Source organism: Mus musculus, chromosome 2 (genome assembly GCF_000001635.26).
Source record: "Mus musculus strain C57BL/6J chromosome 2, GRCm38.p6 C57BL/6J".
Taxonomy (NCBI): Eukaryota; Metazoa; Chordata; class Mammalia; order Rodentia; family Muridae; genus Mus; species Mus musculus.
In genome coordinates, this window is record NC_000068.7 from 127,564,122 (window position 1) to 127,574,485 (window position 10,364).

Here is a 10,364-nt window from a genome sequence, read left to right on the forward strand (position 1 = left end):
TGGAGAAAGATGAGATGGACAAGGACTTAGACACCTGAGGGACCCACAGCAGAATTTCTTGGCACTTCTTCTTTTGCCTTGTATCACAAACTGCTTTTTGGAGAAGCTGACAACCTAAAACTGTGGAGTTGTGGAAGAGACAAAGAGGAGAAAAAGAAGAGGGGTAGATTCATAAAGGCCCAAGAAAAATCTACTTATTCTTTCTAAGAAACAGGTCAGGAAGGGGATAGACCAGCAGGACAGAAAACTTTTAGACAATATTGTCCAGTTTTAGCACAAAAGAACACACAGTCCTTCCCCTACCAGCACGGGCCATTTGGGGAGCCTGCATTTTCACTCTCCAGCCTCCGATGTGGTGGTGTCTGAGTTCCTACTCCAACCCTTCCTCACCAGTACCAGTGGAGGACACATGAAGGGATGAGGCTTCCAAATCTACCCAGAGACAAGACAGCCCTCCCCAGCCTTAAGGGCATCAGTGGGGCTTAGAGGCAGAATTTGCCCCATGGTAATGAAGTCATCTCACCCTACTCTAATACCGATAGTCATGACATCCATGGATTTCCTAGCCAGGCGGCATGAATGGGGAGCTACAAATCCTACCCCTCCCTAGCAGAACTGAAGTCCCCTACCATGGCGCCAATAGAGGCACAGGTAAATCCAGACTTCTAACACTAACTTAAAGCAACATGGATTGTGGAGTCCTTTCTCCACTGGAGGGATGTCAGAGGAGGCCTGCCAATGCAGAAGATTTAAATAGAGTATCAAGTTTTATAATACACAAAATATCTAGGCTTCTGTATAAAATCACCCACCACTCTAAGGTCAAGAGAGTCTTAGCTTGAATAAGAATGTCCAACATACTAATATAGCAAAGACCTTATAACTCTCTACCAAGATATTAGGACACACACACACACACACACACACACACACACACACACAATTTCAGGAGAATGGAACAGAAAAATACAGTAACTGAAATAAGCTTAAAGGAGAGAGGAAAAAAACTGGTTATAAGCTTGAGGACTGAACAAAAGAAAATATCTAGTATTATCAACAGATAAAAAGACAAGGGATTGAATTGCATCTGTTTCTCCCCACCTACCCTCAATTCATTTTGTTGAAACTCCACCCTTGCATTAGTCAGGGTTCTCTAGAGGGACAAAACTTAGGATGAACCTATCTCTCTCTCTCTCCCTCTCTCTCTCACCTTCCCTCCTTCTCTCCTTCTCTCCCTCCTTCCCATGCTTCCTTTCTTTCATACGGTTTTTAGAGTGACTTACAGGCCGTGGTCCAGCCAGCCTAACATGAGCTGTCCTACAACAGAAGGTCCAAGGATCCAGTTCCATCCGTGCTCTGTCCATGAGGTGGGATGTCTCTGCTGGTCCTCATTATATGCTGGAGTCCCAATGCTAGTGAAGGAATGAATTTGCTTAAGATCATAGGAGTAAGGTCTTAAGCCAATGGGACTGCTGGCCTTATAAAAACGAAGGAGAGCTCTCAGAGCCTCCCTATGTACAGGGGTAAGGCCATATGAAGACCATCTTAAATAAGAAGGAACACTCAGCAAGAACTGAACATTGCTGGACCTTGATTTTGGACTTTTATCTCCCAGAACTGTGAGAAGTAAATTTCTTTTGTTTGAACCACCAAATCTATGTTATTTTGTTATGGCATCCCAAGTCAACTAAGATCCTGTGCCAAAAAATGGGATGCTGGCACAGCAAACATTAAACGTGTCAAAGCACCTTTGCAATTGGATAGTGGGTAAAGGCCAGAGGGGTTCTGAGGTACATACAGAATGTAAAGGCTATTCCGGTGAGGAGTTAGATGGCAATGAGGAACATACTCTTGGAGCTGGAGATGACCTTTTTATAATGTTGAACTTTCTGATGAGTATGCCAATGTCTTGTGGAAGGAAGAACCCAAGAGTGATAAAACTGGGTAGTTAGTAGCAATTTCTAAATAAAGTTCCAAAAGTGACAAGTGGAGTCTCACTGCTTGTAGTGGAGATGAGAGATGGGAGAGATGACCTAATAAACTGGAATATTAATCAAGAAGGAATGAGAATCCAAAGATATGGAAAAAGTCTACTCATATGAGGGAATTTGAGGACATTTGTTAGGACGAACACACTAATGCTGTGTTTGAACAACCATTTGATAAGATGATGGGTATATAGCTCATGAGCTAATACACTGATGGGTATAGCTCATGAGCTAATACACTGATGGATCTAGCTCATGGTCTAATACAGTGATGGATCTAGCTCATGGTCTAATACAGTGATGTATATAGCTCATGGTCTAATACAGTGATGAATATAGCTCATGGGCTAATACAGTGGTGGATATAGCTCATGGGCTAATACAGTGATGGATATAGCTCATGGGCTAATACAGTGATAAGTACAGCTTATAGGCAAATTCAACTTGTTTAGCTTGGTTTCAACAGGCAAGATGGCCTTAAACTTAAACCTGACAGCCAAGGCCGGGGATGGATCTATCTGGAAGAGCCATAGAGGAAGGATTACCTCACCTATGAATCAAACCAAAAGGGATTATTCTCATATCTTACAATCTAGTGGAATTCTCTAAGTTTTGAACTTGCTTGGCATCCATCACCCATTCCTTCATTGGCATCTCTATGCTTTGACACAGGAATGTCTGTCCTATCGTAGTATTTTAGAAGTGTATAACTTTACTCAGTTTCACAGGGTCACAGCTTAGGTCAGATAATCAAACATCTCAGTTCTATTTGATTCAGGTGAAAGACTAAGCTCCGGACTTGAGACTTTACAGCTGGGGCTGGAATGTCAGACTTTGGGAGCTGAGGAGGGCAGTGTGAAGTCACGCAGTGCATGGACACGATTTGGTGGGAAGCAGTAGGAGCAGCATGGCAAGGAATAAACTGTGTCTCCTTAAACTGTGTGGATGGAAAGCCTAGCTCCTAGTGCAGACTGGATGTGGAAACAGGGCTTTCCAGAGGTAATTAAGGCTAAGTGAAGTTGTAAGGATACGGTTCTAGTCCACTGGGACTGGTAATGTAACGTGAGAGGCATCTCTCTCACCTTGCACATAAACCAACAATAACTGTGTGAAGACACAGAGAAGACAGTCATAAGTCATCAAGATGGCGGTGCATGCCTATAATACCAGCATTTGGGCAGGAGAGGCATTTGGTGGAAGAGGATGAGGAGTTCGAGAACACCTTCAGCTACAAAAATGGACTTAAAAAATGAACAGTCTTAGAAACCTGTGAAACTACAATCAGAGCTAATGATTCTGCCATCCAAATCAGAAACTGGGCTAAAACTGTATTGTGAAGAAATGGTATCAGGCTGAAAACTCTGCAAACTGGACAACGGATATAAACCCACGGATTGAAGCAACTCAACACCTACCAAAAGATATCCACGCGCAGAAATCCACACCAAGTCACAGCACAGTGGAACCCAAAGGTAAAATTACTACATCCAAACAATGTTTGCAATACTAACCTTCAAACTTTCAATCAAAAGTGTATTCACACAAATTCACCTGGCACTACCCCAAGAGTATGGTGGAGAGAGGTCAGCCTCTCAGCCAGGGTTCTCACAATCAACACAATGCCAGTGCAAGTCTACAATCGCATTGTCTATGACATAAAAATATTCTATGACAAACTACTTACAATTGAGGTAAGTCTTTATAAATCAATATTCTCAGGTAACTCAGTTTAGAATACCCTGAACATATCAAAGGTCCCTTTTGTAAATTGACTAAGCTGTAAATCCAGCCTTGGGATTAAAACGATTCCCAGCATACATCGTACTAAGCAAGATACAAAGACAAGACATGCAGAAGCTCCCAAGTTGGTGTTGCTCAGCTTAGGGCAAAGCCGCCCTCACATGAGCCTGTCAACACAGCCGCTGTCAAGTCTACTATGTTTTCCTGGTTGTCAACACTCAGTTACTGCAACCCACACTTCCTGGGGTCACACCTCAACTCTTTCCTGTCCTTTCCGTTTGCTTCCTCTGTGTTTTTGGACTTAAGGCTGAAGGACAACTGTTCTACCATTTCTGACCCTGGGCAAACTTATCGTAAATTCTCAATCTTTTGTCCCTATTCCTAAAATGGCCATTTACTTCCTTAGAATTTCCTCATCATTAAGGGACTATATACCACAAGTAAGATGTCTTCTTTGCATGATGTATACCCTACTCTCTCACAGATTTGGCAGTGTTCATACACATTAGGATGTTGGGAGCGAATTTCTGTCTTCCATTCAGGAAATATTTTAAAAATATAAAACCTCCTTTCACAGTCTAGTGAGTTATGTTCCACATCAACAGTTATTTCAATAACTATTAAGATAACAGTCTTAAATTTCTTTTTAGCCCTCATAACATATGATAAATGCTCAAAACCAACCAACCAACTAAAACCAACCAACCAACCAACCAAAACTACCCTTGGACTGTCGTACACTTATCCTGTGTGTATACTCTTGTGTTGGCCATAGACTGAACACTCACTACAGGCCTGTCCATATGCCTTGTTTTTCCCTCCAGCATGAGTTTTCTGATGCTGAGAAAGAGATGAACTCTGGCTAAAAGCTTTTCCACATTCTTTACATTTATAGCGTTTTTCTCCAGTGTGAGTTTTCTGGTGTTTTGTAAGAGATGAGCTCTGGCTGAAAGCTCTTTCACAGTCCTTGCATTTGTAAGGCTTCTCCCCAGTGTGAGTTCTCTGGTGCTTTGTCAGGGCTGAGCAGTAGCCGAAGACTTCCCCACATTCATTGCACTCATAAGGCCTCTTCCCAGTGTGAGTTCTCTGGTGCTGAAGGAGGCCTGAGCAGTCACTAAAAGCTCTGCCACATTCGTTACACTTGTAGGGTTTCTCTCCAATGTGAATAACCTGATACTGGGTGAGGAACATGCTCTGGCTGAAGGCCTTCCCACATTCGTGACACTCATAAGGCTTCTCTCCTGTATGAATTCACTGATGTTGAGTGAGGTAGGAGCTCTGGTTAAAGGCCTTGCCACATTCATTACACTCATAGGGTTTCTCTCCAGTGTGGATTATGTGATGTCGAATAAGGATTGAGCGGTGGCTGAAGGCCTTCCCACACTTGAGACACTTGTAGGGCTTCTCTCCAGTGTGAATCCTCTGGTGTAGGGTAAGATGTATGCTCAGGCTAAAGGCCTTCCCACATTCATTGCACTCGTAGGGCTTTTCTCCTGTGTGAGTTCTCCGATGCAGGATGAAGGCGGAGTAGTAACTGAACGCCTTCCTGCACTCATTACATTGCCGAGGTTCCCTCCCTGCACGTGTTTTCTCTTGTTTAATCATTTCTGAACTTGTAAAATTCTTAAGTGAACCACAGTTATCAAGTTTCTCTCCTTGGTGTTGAACAAGTAGTGACCGCTGCCTAAAATTCCTTCTAAATTCATCACGTTGGCAGCCTCTCTCCACAGAAGGTCTCTTCTGGGGGACCGGCTCTCGTCTTGGATGCTTCTTGCAGTTTTCCTGCCGATTTTCTACAGACTCTTCACAGTCCCTGGCCCTTTCCTCGAGAAAGCTCTCCAGCAACGCTCCAGGGGACTGTTCCTCTTCAGAAAAGTGCTTCTCTGGACTTAGCCTCATTCTCTGTTTTTGTCTCCCACTCTGAAAGAAAGAAATTGCATACACATAGAAAAATAACCTCTATACTAGAGAATAATAAAACAAATAAAAATGATGGCAGAAAACACATTCACTTCAAAGCTCTCAAAAAGAGTCTTGTACTGTTGGGAGTGCATGAGAAAAAAAGATGACTGACTGAGAAAAGGTAATGCAAAAAGGGAAGGGGTGAGCAGCAGGGCTTTAGTCAGTCAAAACCAGGGTCTGTGGGACACAAGGATGGGACCAGAAAAGAAGCCTCTAGGAACTTAGTCATACTTTCACTGAATACCCGAACAAAGGCCATCTTTAAATTTTCTTCTGGCTATAACTTTTGCCCATGTTCTCATGTCCTAACCATAACTAAAAACTAATCTCTTTTACACACACACACAAATGCATACAAATTGGTTGCTGCTGTTTTGAAACAAGATGAAAATTCTAGAAGGTAGTATTCAATGTCGTATGTATTTCTACTAATTCAAATTATCATGAAGCTTAAGAGTTAGAAAATACATGACTGGGTGAGATAGCACATGCCTTTAATCCCAGCACTAGGGAGGCAGAGGCGGGTGGATTTCTGAGTTCAAGGCCAGTCTGGTCTATAGAGTGAGTTCCAGGGCAATCAGGGCTACCCAGAGAGAGAATCTCTGTCAAAAAACAAACAAACAAACAAACAAACAAACAAACAAAAAACCAAAAACCCGCAAACAAACCAAAACCAAATACACAAACAAATATAAAAACCAAAAAACAACAAAAAATAAAGAAAACATAATAATCTCTGATTGCTTACTATTATTCCCAACCAGAAAAAATACACAGAACTGAAGTGGAAACTTCCGTTTCTTTGGAAAGTTAGTTATGTCAAATGATGTTTTGCTGGGGCACACAGGTGAAATGATGTCTTGCTAAAGCAGACACAGGAAGGAATGTTTTCCTGAAGCAGACATAGGTGAAAGGCTATTTGGATACAGCATGTGAAAGGACCCAGAATGAAGGAGTATAAAAATGACCCCACAGACAACGGGAGGTGAGCGATGAGCACTGGTTTGCTTTGCTTTGCTTTGCTTTGCTTTGCTTTGCTTTGCTTTGCTTTGCTTTGCTTTGCTTTGCTTTGCTTTGCTTTGCATTGCTTTGCTTTGTTTTGCTATTCTTCACTAACAATATGCATCTATTAGTTCACCTTACACAGCATTGTTGAGCTCAACTTGTGATACACCACCATTGAGAGAAGCTTGCCCAAGAACTGCTTGTGAGGTTCCTGTGGCAGCTTGCTGCCTCTGTGGCCTTGCCTTAGGCCAGTTGGCGAGCCTGGTGGTTTCTTTAGGATTGAATTATAGCTGTCTGGTGTCTGCTTGCTGAAAGGACTTGACTGTAGCTGCTAGTTCGTGCCTGGTGTCTGCCTGTCAAGGGGGACTGGTCCTCAGCTGCTGGGTTATATTTGGTGTTTGCCTCGGGACTGAGCTGCTGCCAAAGCAGATTAAGCTTGCCCCCAAAGAACTATTGCTGAACAGGTTCACTTCCCTCATATCCTAATAACTTTTCTCTTCCACTATTTCTGCTGAGTAGTGGGCTACAGGAAAGGTTGAACCCTTATTAAATATAGGCTGCAAAAAAAGGATGCCTACACAGAACAAAAGAGAATCACACTTTTTAAAAGAAAAGGAGCAGAGTGTGCAGAGAAGCTCAGGGTTCCATTTGCTCAGATTGGTTCCCGATGCGGCAGGGTACCTGTGTCAGAATCCTGATGTATGGGTAAACTTCAAGGGGAACGTTTCATTGCCAAAAGTAGTTTTAAATTCTTCCAGGCCAAGGTGTTATCATTTGGATACAGTTTGAATGTGGCCAAGGGGTCGTGTGCTAACTCGGTAACTAGTGCAGCAATGCTGGGGAGGTACAGTCTTTAAGTAATGAGGACTAATAAGATGTTTCCTCAAAGCTAAGTATGATATGGACAAGCTATGCCAGAACTTATACAAAATAACTGCTAATCTTCAAGACTCCGCAGAGATACCTATACTAATTTCTTTCCAATCAGTTATGACATGTTTCACCTTGTTGGGTTTCTGAAAACCTTTATATGTCCCATGTGGCTTACCATGTGACTGAAGACCCAGTAGAGATGTTTTCTGTGGTCTGGCTGTAACTTCTCCTCCTTAGATTTTAACTCACACCACAGTGACACAGACTCTTTGGCCTCTCCAATCACTTATCGACACCTTCCTCTCCAACCAAAGCTGTTCTCTCTTGGAATGTTTCTATATTCTACTTTCCAACTACCTACTACACGACTTGGTTTTTCAAAATGAACTTTTATCTTAAAACCTTTTCAAATAGTCTCGTTGATGGCCACTCTTCCAGGGTCATTAATAACTTGTCAGAAACAATTGTTTCTGCATTTAAAATGCATATTTATACATGTGCTCCTTCATGCTATCTAGTTTATGTATATTCTCCTACTTCAGCAAACACCATGAGACAGGGCCTGTGGCTGTTAGTACTTTGCATCTCACAAGGCCATTTATAGTGGTGAGAGGCTAGATCGTGTGCAATACAACAGTAGCCAAGAAGCAATAATGGGAAGGAAAGTTCTGTCTAAGAGCGGAACATTTCCTGTAAGGTTCACCACTCATCGGTCTCTCAGGATGACCTTAGCTTTCTAGGAAACAGGGCAGAGCAAGTTTAATAGAAGAAGACATATCCATGCAGAGAAAAGAAGAAATATAGACTTAACCTGAGTCCCCAGAGTCAGTAAAAAGAAAATATAGTTCTGCCATTTTCTTTTGATTTTCTAGCACTGGGAGGGTCTGAGTCCTCAGAAAGTGAGCCTAGAAGGTTTATTTAGGTTGTCTCAGTGACAGACCTGTTATAACCAGAACACAGATTTACCTTGATTTACATGAAGTAATTAACGATGCTTGTGCCAGGCTGTTCTGAGTAGGGAAATGTGGATTTTCAACTCTACAAATTACCTCCGTTCAGAAATGGCCAGGTTCCAATAAGTGTTACTGAACTGGTACTACTATTAACTGTATTGAAGTTGCCAAGGCAACCCCTTCTTGTCCTGGTCATACCCTGACTCCATTTTGTATCTGTTTGGGCACTTTCCAGCCCTTACCCCATAAGCTGTCACTATTACCTTCTATGTGATGGTGTTAGCATTACATTTAAAGTCTAGACCTTCTGTGCTTGAGAAACAAAAAAAGCTAAAGAGAATTCCTCTAACACAAAAGCCCCTTACTTATACAGGTTGTACCCCAGCAGCCACTTCCCTTTTTCCTCAAACATTGGACTATTCTTAAATTTACTGATCTTGTAAAATTTATGGTTCTATCAAGATAGTGGGTCATAAGACTGGTATTTCTGGTTTTGTAATTGAATTTGCTTATTCTATTCAGAAAGATAACTAGGACAATTGCAAAATATATATGTTAAAATTAGACCCCGCCTACACATAAACAGAATGCATGTAATCTAGTGGGGTTTGCCTTTATAATCCCTGGTCTGATATAGCTAGGTGCTGCATCTTGGGAGTGTTCTGACATGTGGTTATGGCCCCATATTGGGTGCCAGTATCTAAAATAAAAAGCCTCTTCTTTTTAAAATTTATTTATGGTCATGGTGAGTCTCTGAACAACCCCAGAATCATAATATCAACACATTCAAGACTATCCCTTGACCTGGACCATAGCCCAGCTGTATAACCCAAACAACTGATGTGTTCTACCAAAACAAATGTTACCAGCTTCTCCTGACTCATACCTGACAATGGTATCATTGTGTTTTTTGCCTAATAAACACTCAGTACCCAAGCTTCAGTGCCAAGAGTTCTTTGGAGACAAGATCCTGCTCTTGGTCACTGGCTAATCAAGGACTCTGATCTGGCTTTTTATGCACGGTAGTCTGTAACTTTATCCTCTGAACTGTAATATGAGTCAGACTACCTACATGAGCTCTGGGATTCTGTAGACTTGTGAATTGTCAGCTGGTGTATTCTCATGTATCTTCCCACAGGAAACTAATTTGAGCATTAGTTGGTATTTACAGGAGAGAAAATTTGATCTGCCAGGTCTCCAGGAACAAGCCACAATGTCAGGCTGTCCTTTCTCCTATCTAGGGTCTAAATTTTAAGTAGTCTGAAAGCTTCTTGAGTAAGAACTTTTCTCAACACTTCTCCTCCTGGCAGCGGGCTGAGAGCAAACATGCTCCTTAGGAAAGTTTCTCGTGTCCTTCTCCATGCTGGCTGGACCACAAACAAGTTGTTAGGGTTCATGTAAAAAAAAAAAAAAAAAAAAAAACATGGCAGATCAATAAGATAGGAATGAAAGAAGCCATTACCAGTTAGCTCAGAGGGAGTCTAGTTGGACTTTGGGAAAATCTCAATTAACCAGGCCTGGTCACTTTCCCCTCCCCCCCGAAAAACAAACAAACAAACAAAGAACAAACATAATAGCAGGAAGGAAAACTACATTCAGTTTTGGTGTGGTCACACTGGGAAGTCATGCGAAAAGGTGTCTTTCGTCATCAGTGGTAGGTAGCTGTCAGCTCCAAGGGGAAAGAACAAAGGAAAGACTAGGGGTCTGCACAGCAAGTGATCATAGGTTGTAAACTCACTGAGCCACAGCCTGGGCTGATGGCAGGGTCTCACAGAGATTGCCGTGCAGCAGTGCAGATCACCTTTCCAAAAGGAAGCTAGGCATTGGCCTCCCCAGTTTTCAG

The 10,364-nt window shown here is 42.2% G+C and overlaps 1 pseudogene; it reads right to left on the bottom strand.

The window, feature by feature from the left end:
• Positions 1 to 4,469: 4,469 nt before the first annotated feature.
• On the bottom strand, positions 4,470 to 5,627 carry Gm14229 (annotated as a pseudogene).
• Between the last annotated feature and the right edge of the window lie 4,737 nt (positions 5,628 to 10,364).